Source organism: Dermacentor albipictus, chromosome 1, assembly GCF_038994185.2.
Source record: "Dermacentor albipictus isolate Rhodes 1998 colony chromosome 1, USDA_Dalb.pri_finalv2, whole genome shotgun sequence".
Lineage (NCBI taxonomy): Eukaryota > Metazoa > Arthropoda > Arachnida > Ixodida > Ixodidae > Dermacentor > Dermacentor albipictus.
In genome coordinates, this window is record NC_091821.1 from 467,237,592 (window position 1) to 467,247,283 (window position 9,692).

General features: G+C 44.5%; 1 long non-coding RNA gene across 3 annotated transcripts in view; it reads right to left on the reverse strand.

Annotated features, from left to right (window-relative positions):
• The window catches only part of LOC139054814 (uncharacterized), a 604,407-nt gene extending 595,388 nt beyond the window's left edge, over positions 1-9,019 (reverse strand). For all 3 annotated transcript variants that reach the window (XR_011511526.1, XR_011511525.1, XR_011511527.1), the window contains exon 1: positions 8,721-9,019. This is a non-coding gene — a long non-coding RNA (uncharacterized lncRNA). The remainder of the gene's footprint in view (positions 1-8,720) is intronic.
• Between the last annotated feature and the right edge of the window lie 673 nt (positions 9,020-9,692).

The window sequence follows — 9,692 nt, forward strand, 5'->3', positions numbered from 1 at the left end:
CATTAAGGAAATTTGCACTCTTCAGGGCGATTCATTGTGTCTGTAACTCACCCGCTTACACCAATAAAAGATGATGTTAGAGTGAACTAATGCATTCACTTGAAATGGCGTTTTGTTGGAATTAGGCTCTTTCCCCAAATGGGTATTTAGCCAGTATTGTACCCTACGTTTCCCTTTTTACATCGATATATGCTATTTTACTTCAACAAGTTCTTTGGATCCCTGCCTGTGGTACCAGTGTCCGTCGAAGAAATCTTACAGTCCCTTGCAAGACAAAGAAAAAAAAGTAGCGTAGTACACTGAGATTCGATTCGAACTACGCACCTACAGATTGTCATTCGGAAATGTTACCTCTCAACCATTCCGCCGACGTTACGTCACCAAACAATACATCTCCTGGAGAGATCGCGGTGGTGGGTCTAGCTGCTCTGATAGGCTGTCGGTATGCTTCGTAAGCTTATCTACATAACCCTACGCGAACCTGAGAAAATCCAGGTGAAGCTCGCAAAAAAAAAAGATTGAAAGGTAAGACATGAGAGGAGCTCAAATAGCTGTGTCTCCTCACTTTAATAGTGGGTGGCGCCACCACACACAATATATGCCACATTTTCATCTGCGCGAGATTGCTCTCCGACTACCTGCGAATGTTTACTCCAATCGATACCGAAGGAAACATGGAAAGCTTAATGCGCATCAAATTGCAACGCCACCAATTCCATACACCAAAAAGAATAAGCGCTTGTGAACTGTGATTGGCTCATGCGCAGTGATTCGCTGCCGCTTGGTAGCTGTATTATAGACCAACGTGGACCTGACAGAATTTAAACAGTGAGGGGTAAAACGCGAACGGCCGGTTATGAAATAAAATAAGAGGCACAAGTCTCTACTTCACCACCGGGGACAGCTCACAGATGAAGCAGCAGAATAACTTCCGTATCCTACTGTGCGCTTATGACAAGCTCGAATAATGACTGGAAGGTGACCGCTTGGAAAGCACGTAGGCCCTTTTATTTCATGGAAAATTTGAAAAGCGAAAGCATCCATGAATTTTAAAAATTGTATGTTTAGCACACAACACCCTTTTAGCACCTGAAAATAATACGGGGGAGCCATAAAGGTGTGTCTGCACCCATTTTGAATATTTTTAACAATACGTCTGGCAAGACGTGTATCAGTATCTGTATTTCCGATGCATGAAAAAAAGTACCGTGTATCTTAAGATACAAGATACTTTTATACAAGATACTTTTTAACAAGATACTTTTTTTACAAGGTACTCTATCTTAATATACAAGATACTGCTATCGAAACATCACCACGCGAAATCATAAACGTCGGCAGAACTGCGCTTCTCGAGCTGATACTGCTGCCACTATGCCACCTGAATTTCCACTGGCACAGAGTTTTCTATTGTTTGACCTTAACAAGTAAGTTGGCAACACTTCGTGCTCAAATGTCATATCCATTAGTGGTGCCGCTTGTATTGTGTTTCTACATTTTCACTGTGATTGTGTGACACGGAACTGCCTTTCAATTTTATCTGGACATGATTTTTTGTTGTTTTTGTTTTGGCTCACCCTCCAATTTCTTAATGTGGCAAATCACAAGGTAATAGAAGGTACAAGTGCCAGTAGTGTCCACAGTGACGGTATCCTGAGACAATGTGTGCCACTGCAATGCGTATGAAACGTTTTTGGGCTACACAAGTTTTCTTGTAGAAGAAAAATTGTAAGAGGATTGCAGGTTAATGAATATGTCACTAATGAACGCTTTGTGCCAGTAGATAAGTAGAATATGAAAGGTCATTGCAGCTTTACGTGTTCCCTCGATACACGATCGAACAACAACAAAAACATCGCTACCAGCCTTGTTGCTGTGGTACACCTGTGTGGTTCTCCAGTGTTGCGTAAAGGGTAATACGCTTACCGACAAGTAAAACACCAAAGCGGTATTTGCGCCAACATGCAGAAACGTCTTATTGAAGTCCTTGTAATTAGATGGCGACCCGCTAGCTGGTCAGAAAACATAGCAGCGACTCCCATCAATTACAAAAGCGACAACAAAAATTGCTGACAATGCAGCGTGTAAAGAGCTCTCGTGTTAAACATCTAAAGCGACCCCAACAAATTGTTTCGGAATGAAAAACATTTCTTTGAGCAAGAAAGAAAAAAAAATTGAGATACTACCAGCCATTTGATTGAAGTGAAAGGAGGTTGGTCGGAGTTAAAAAATTTCCAAGCAAACACTTTAGCGCATACGCGTTTGCTACATTATATAAATCTATCATAAGATATTTGCAAGTGTATCGAGGTCTCTTTAAGATACGGAGGGAAAGTATTGTATAGCATACAATAATTGCGGTAGTACCTTTTTCTATATCTCAAATACTTGCTGCCCGAATACCTTGTATTGTATCATGATGGAGTTGCAAAGTATCTTTGCCCAGCCTTGCGTGTAGGTGACCGCAAAAGCCGGTCGAACAACAGGCAACGAAGAACGACGGATAATGTCCGACACATCAAAATATGTTCACTAAACGTCTACGTAAATAAAGATGGAAGTTTATGAGAAATACGGAACTCTCCAGATCACACGTCGCTTGCAAATTGACCTATCTAGCGGCCTTTTCTGCAATACACCTGGAAAGTAATCGCTTCCTTGCTTCATATGATCGCACGCCTAAGCTGTAGGTGCCCAGCAATCAGTGCGTCTTATGCGTAACAGCTAACACGTCACTATACTCATTGCAGAAAAAAACACCTAAATTCTCCAAAGCTGCAAATGATCAACCAAGCTTTCCAGTGTCAGGTGCGTTTATACAATTCAACTTTCGCGACCTCAACGAGCTATCTAAAGCCCTGGCAGCTGACGTCTTCTTCCGCAAACGTTGCCGGTGAGGTTTAGGTGCTGGCACTTTAAACTAAAAGCTTTAACTTGTCCCGCAGATATTTCTGGTGCTAGAAATTTCGAATACAGTAGCCCACCTATGTAAAAGAACAGGGAGCGCCGAGTTCGTATCCATAAGATGCCTAACAAAGTTGTCCCAGTTCTAAGAAGTTTCGTAACTATATTCCCAGATTACTAAACTGTGGCATACTCCCCCATTACTAGACCACTGAATGTTCCAATTTTCCATCCTACTGGGAAACACGGCTATGCTACTTGAACTACGTTTATTTTAGGAAAAATACTTTACCTCTTGGGCCCACGAGTTTACGTAGATACACGCATGAAAAACTTGTAATCCAGCCGAAAACCACCAAAAGTAGTACGCAGGCAATCTACTGCCTATAAGTGGTCTTTCATTTTGTAGTCGCTTTCATTTGGTCTGCTCTCTGTTGACAGTGTCTTCTTCCTACGCTCTCGCAAAAGCACACAGCGTGCTGGGGGTTGCAGTGGATATCTAGGGCTTGGCCAAAGATGTGTTCCATGGCGTAAGGAAAACGAAAAAAAAAAGAGCGCCGGGGCAAGAATGATGACGGGACGGCCTTAAATATGAGTCGGAGTGCGGATATCCCAAATAACAAACACGCAGCTGTATTTATCGCACCACAACACGGAGAGCCTCTGTTTTGTCAGCCGAAGGGTATGTTCTATAAAAATAAAAAATATAAATTCATTTTGCAAGATGACGCATTTGACTCTTCGTTGTGCACAGGCCGGCGCAGTGCGTACATAGCCCGCCTTACATTCAATACCGACACTGTGAAAAGTTCACAAACGCAAAAGGGGGGGAGGTCATTCGCAGTACGTTTCACAATTTACTCAACACAGAAAAAAACAGAATGGCTTTGATAAGGCAGTCACTGATGTAATTTGTAGAAAATCTGTTGAATTTGAGAGGAAAAACGCAAAGTTAGCCAACTGATAACACCATATTCAAAATGCGGCTGTACGATGCTTATAAGCTTATCGAAATTGTAAAATTAAAAGAAAAGAAAATAAGCTAGGAATTTTGCAACACAAAATTATATTACTGTTTGCATTCATTCCCCTGAGATTAAATTCTTATTCATTCCCTGACTGTACTCTTTTTTTCTCTTTTGTCTAGGGCAGGTTGAAGCAGACTTGAAATGAAGATTAAAAATGAATATTGAATTAGGTAAAGTTATTGACCTTCATTTTTACGATCACTATTTCTAAACGAAATCAATAGATAGACCTAGAAGGGCACTTTCATGACATCTGATTAGCGTAAGCACACGTCATTAAAGTCGCGACAGTGCAAGGATTTGTTGCCCTCATCCCCATCCGTAAATATCATCCTTCTCTTCTGGGGTGTCTTCCTAGCCCCTATGCCTTAGATATTTGCAATATAAATGGCCTCCATTGTTCACGCCATGAAAAATACAAATCTCTATTGGTAATTTCAAGTGAGTGATGCTTCGAAAAGCGAAGAACTATGACTGCTAAATTTTGTAAGTGGCAGTGATTACGCTTACAATTTGTATTACGCTTCGTTTCCTATAAAAAAAAACATGAACCAGGCTACACATGGGTGCCTCGACAGCATTTGTGGCTAATCGAAGTTGGCATGTGAGCTTACACGACGGGTCACGCATCTGCTAGTTCCCCATGAAGCATCCAGAAACAAATGTGATTAAATTCATAACGCATAAGAGAGGCCTCGCATTCTACAGGTCACACCGTCAATTTTCGTAGTGACTATGTGGGCGACCTCATCCACATAGTCTGAGGTCGCCCATAGAACCCATCGAACATGACCTACATAACACGGATTCTAATAAGAATACAGAAAACTTGAAAAGCCTGAGACATCTATTTCGGAACAGCTTACTGCAGAAAACAATTCTCCTTCTTGCCGTCTGGCATGATAGTTCATGCCGCCTTTTGTTTTTCACAAAAGAAGACTGGCATAATTGATCTTCTTTACAGAAGTGTGATTTGGGAAACAGCATAACAGGCTCGTGCACAACCACAGCCGTAACCGATTACTTGCTGTTCAAGACGCTGTTTCGGCATTCATGACAAATAATATCTTCTGGAACGTTATTCGTTGGTGGAGAGCAAGAGAGAGAGAGAAAGCAAAGAGAGTAAAGGTAGGGAATTCAACTAGACGAGCGTCTCGTTTGCTACATTACAATAGGGTTAAGAGAAACGGCAAATAGAAAGAGGAAAAGAGAACAAAGAAAATGATAGAACGAGCAAGCACTACGCGTGCCAAGTAGGACTCACATCGGGATTATAATCAGCCACTGAGGCTGGTGTTCCTCATAAACTCCAGTAGCACCCGAATACCTTTCTACGCCATTGACGGATGTGGCCAAGGTCCAAGAATTTTTGTTTCAGACAATGTCCTATGGCCCAGTTGGCTTTGTGTGGTCGGTAAATAAAATCACTGGATATTGTATTGAGGGCAGTGCTGAGTAGATGTTCGATAGTTTCTTTAGATCCACAAGTGTTGCACGTTGGTGTATCGGCCATTTCTTGACTGCATAAATAAGCATTCGCAAATGTCACATCAAACCATAGGCGGTAAAGCAGCGTTGCAACCGCGCGGGAGAGGTTAGTTCGCACTCGCAACCATAACAAAGCGTTCAAGGTATGCAGGCGGCAATTAGAGACGCTCAGAGAGCTCCAGTAAGCTTTACTCGTGCGAGCGAGCAAATGAGGTTTTCTTGCACCGCCCGTCATCTTTAGCGGAATTAAAATAACCAGGGTGCCTTCATTGGCAGACGGGGCAGCCTTGTCACCTAGGTCGTTACCGATAATGCCACATTGAACCGAAAGCCAGTGAAAGGAGACACCATGCCGTTTACAAGACCATAATGGTTACCTTATCTCATTGAAGAAAGGGGAAAAATTGAGATATCGTCTTCGACCTTGCACTGTGAAGTAAAACAGATTTGACGCTCTGAATAGCCGTTTTTGAGTCACAGAACGCGACCAATTTATCTCCTTGTTGGTCACTGAAACAGGTCACAGTGGCACGGGGATTGAAGGTTCAGCCAGCGTATATATTATGTTTAATAACTTGAATTTCATTGTGACCTATATTGCTCGAATGACAACAGTGGCTGCTGAGCTGATAGGTGAGGTCTAATCATCAGCATAAACATGCGTGTGCTCTCGGTCGGTTTCGTGCAATAAGAGGAGCGTCTTATGCTCCAAAGCCACTGGAGAATTGTTGGATCTCTTGGTAATTGCTGGAGCAGCCAGGCACACTTGGGTTTGTCGAAGGCACCAAGGGGGCAGGCAGGTCAATGTATCGGTGGTTGTGCATACGGTGATGTTATGCTCTAGTGGTGAGTGGTGATCAGTGGCGAAAACGTGGCTCGGGGTCGCTGTGCCAGCAAATAAGCCAAGCGAGGGTCGCGGGTCCTTTAGAGGCGACGAATGTGCACTATGAGCGAGTTGAGAGATACGTGAACTGGAGTTTGACGTTCTCCGGCGATGGTTGGTGATGTAAAGGTGCAACGAGAAAAAGAAAACCTAAAGACGTAAAGACGTGCTTACGGCTTCGGCCTGTATGCTCTCTGGAGCCTCGAATGTTGCTTTTGAATGTATTCGATAAAACTGACAGACCGCGGCGCAGAAATACCAGGAACAGTACTCTGTACAGCTGCAACATGGCTTGCACAGGTGCGCCCCTAGCTTTTCCACCGAGGAATTTCAAATTATTAGCAGTAGCGTAAAGCTTTTCTTCAAATAGACATAGTGGCTGCGCTACATGATACGTTGCGATCGAGAAATGTATGTTACTATCGTAGTTGCTGCTCGTTCATTTAAAACATGCCGTTCGCGATGGCCACAAGGCTTCAGAGATGATGATGTGAGCACACATGGTGGCTTAGGAGGCACAGTGGCAAATCGGTAGCACGTTGCGAGCCATTCGACGGCTGACATGCGCCGAGGCGTCGTCAACGGCAGGAGAAGTGGACCGGAGGCCGCTGACACCATTGCGAAGAACACAAAAGAAGTGCACTTGCATAAAGAAAAAAATATATCAGCCATGCCACTCTGTGAAGGTCGTTGAACAGCGAAGCTGTTTAGCACACGACACGGAGGTGACACCCAATTTTGAACAAAGGTACGAACTAATATATTGTCTTGATATGTGGTGATCGTGACAAAAGGTAGCACACTCATTTATTGTCTTGATTGGTGGTCATTACTCCTCTCGAAACTGCAATCACATTCTTTGATAATGTCAAATTGATGCACGTACGCCGCTGGGTGGTCGGTTGGGCCAGATCAGTGTGGCATCGCAAGAGGTATGTTTGCAACACGGAACGCGTAAACCGCTCCCTTTTCGGTACCGAGACATCCACATTGAAATAACCGACAACGACAACAGCGGTAGTGTCACCGCAGCTAATTCACGGAAAGTTAGTAGCCATAAACCTTACAGGGCTCCGAGTCATTGTATTTTTTTGCGTGCTTAGCGGGCGATACGCCATTGCTCACGGGGGTATGAGCCATTGATGATGACAATTTTCAACATGCTGTACAGAATGGTGTATGCGCGATTAGAAATAATTTAAGCACTGTTCGCTTCACTTTGCTGATTGCTTGTAGCCTCTACATTATGGCGCTATGAGCCATTGGATGTTTTGGTTGCTTACGGGAGCATGGATGCTTGCGGGGGTATGAGCTATTGATGATGATAGTTTTTGTTTACGAAGAATGAAAATGCACGGCACCCTAGCCATATACAACTTCGCTGTAAAAGAGAGGCTGCTCCTGTTCCCCACCGTAGTAAACCAGAATACCAAATTATGAGGAAAAATAGGGCGAGTTTGAAAACTTCTCGGAAAGAGCAACGATAACAATGAACAGCGGCAAACAAAACAAAATAAAACGATTACGCGCCACTAAATCACAGCCAAATCACGACCACAAGGTCGTGTTGGCAGTGGTGTGTTATTATATTCTTCAGAATGGTCCCTCATAGAAACCTTATGCCAGAAGCGTGCAGTGGGCAACAAGCAACCATTAGAACACATTTACCCAATCGTCGAGAACTAATAGCGCTGCGCGGATGTACTTACCGTGCCGATTCAAGAGCCTAAAGAAGCAGAAAGCTAGTGTAAAGCGAGGAACGGCGCACAAATTTCTCATAAGCGACGCTTGCGAAACGTGCCTTCCGTTCCAGAAGAGATTATCGCATGTGCCAACAGTTTAGACGTGCTTACGTGATTACGATAGCAGCGTACCGCATTCGCTAGCGCATCGCGGTAATCTTGTGTAAGAAAGTTTGGATGTGGTGCATACCCCTTTCGCGCGAAACAAGTGACAACGTACTTCGCGCGAGTTCATTGCGTCTGTGAGTGTGGGAGAGCCACAGGCCGGTAGCATTCTGTTTCCCATTCATCCCTCGTAAACGGCGTATCGCCTGGCGTTTGCATTCAACGCGTGAGTAGACACACCTATTTCAATATAAGCTCTGCTTGCGTGTTTCGTCCTTCAAGCGCATTACCGCCATTTACATGGATGCCACTGTCGCATTCAGCATAAATGCCGCTACTGAAAGAACAGGCGACAAGCATTTGTTATTCTTTACATCAACAGAAGATAGCACGGTTTTATTACGCCCGCTGTTCAAGTTCTTGATAACTTGCCCTGCAGTTGTCGCCCAAACTAAAGGCGGAAACCACGTGCTCCTTATAGTAAGCAGCACTGTTCGGACAAGATAATTTTGCTACACATTAAACAATGAGTGGTACAAAAAGTAAGGACACGCCAGAATCTGAGCTTACCACTGCCGCCAGGAACGTGGCTCACAGTTGACGACGTCGATCGTCTCGTCCCGAAACCACAGCCTCGTGCGGTCCGGGCACCCAGAGACCACGCGTGGCGTCGACGCTCTCGTATATCCGACAAAGGAAGGGCGGAGCCGGTGCACGGGGCCCAAGCGGGCGCAGCGTCGACTGAGCCAGCGGCTGCTGGTGCGGCGAGAGCTCGCTCCCAGTCGGCGGCGGCGTCGCGCGTCCTGCCGCTAGCGGCGCCCGGCGCGTGGCGCGATCCGCGAACGCGTGGTCGCGACACCCGCGTCGCTTTTCCCCTACCGCTCTTTCCAGCATTGAGGGAGGGCGCAACGCCACGTGTACGGTGTGTGCCTTTCGGTACAGATTGAACGCTTCGAAAAGGTAGGACGAATTACGCTCGGCCTAGTACGCTTACTTACCTTCCTAGGATGCTAGAAATTGTGGTGAAACTCTTTCTGGTGTTTGTTCCTCGACGTACGTTCCGTTTGTTCAGCGCGCTAGCGCTCCGCTTCTATTTCGTTTCCTTCAAAATTGATCATGTGTTAAACGTTTTGGTTTATGTGTCCTCAACTGCAAACATGTTTTCACACGAGCTTGGTCTTGAGAGAACGCAGGATTTTTAAAATAAATATATAAATAATTAATCAATCAGTTGGTTCACCAACAAGCTAAAATGCATTTGATTGATTTTGCATTGAATTATTGGTTCGTTGGTTCGGTAAGTCATTAGCTGTCCCACATCAGAGCTGAACATAAGTTATTATGGACTGATGCTGAATGATACAGATAATTATGCGCTATGTTGGTCTGTTTGGCATGTGAAAAGAATATTCGGATCCAAGGCACCTGTTGGAACGTATAGGAAATGAACCTTTCGTAAACCGGGTAATTAAATGCTGTACAACGTGTGGCGATGTGTAAAATGGTGTTTCTGTTCATAAGAGGCAACGTGTAATATCGTGC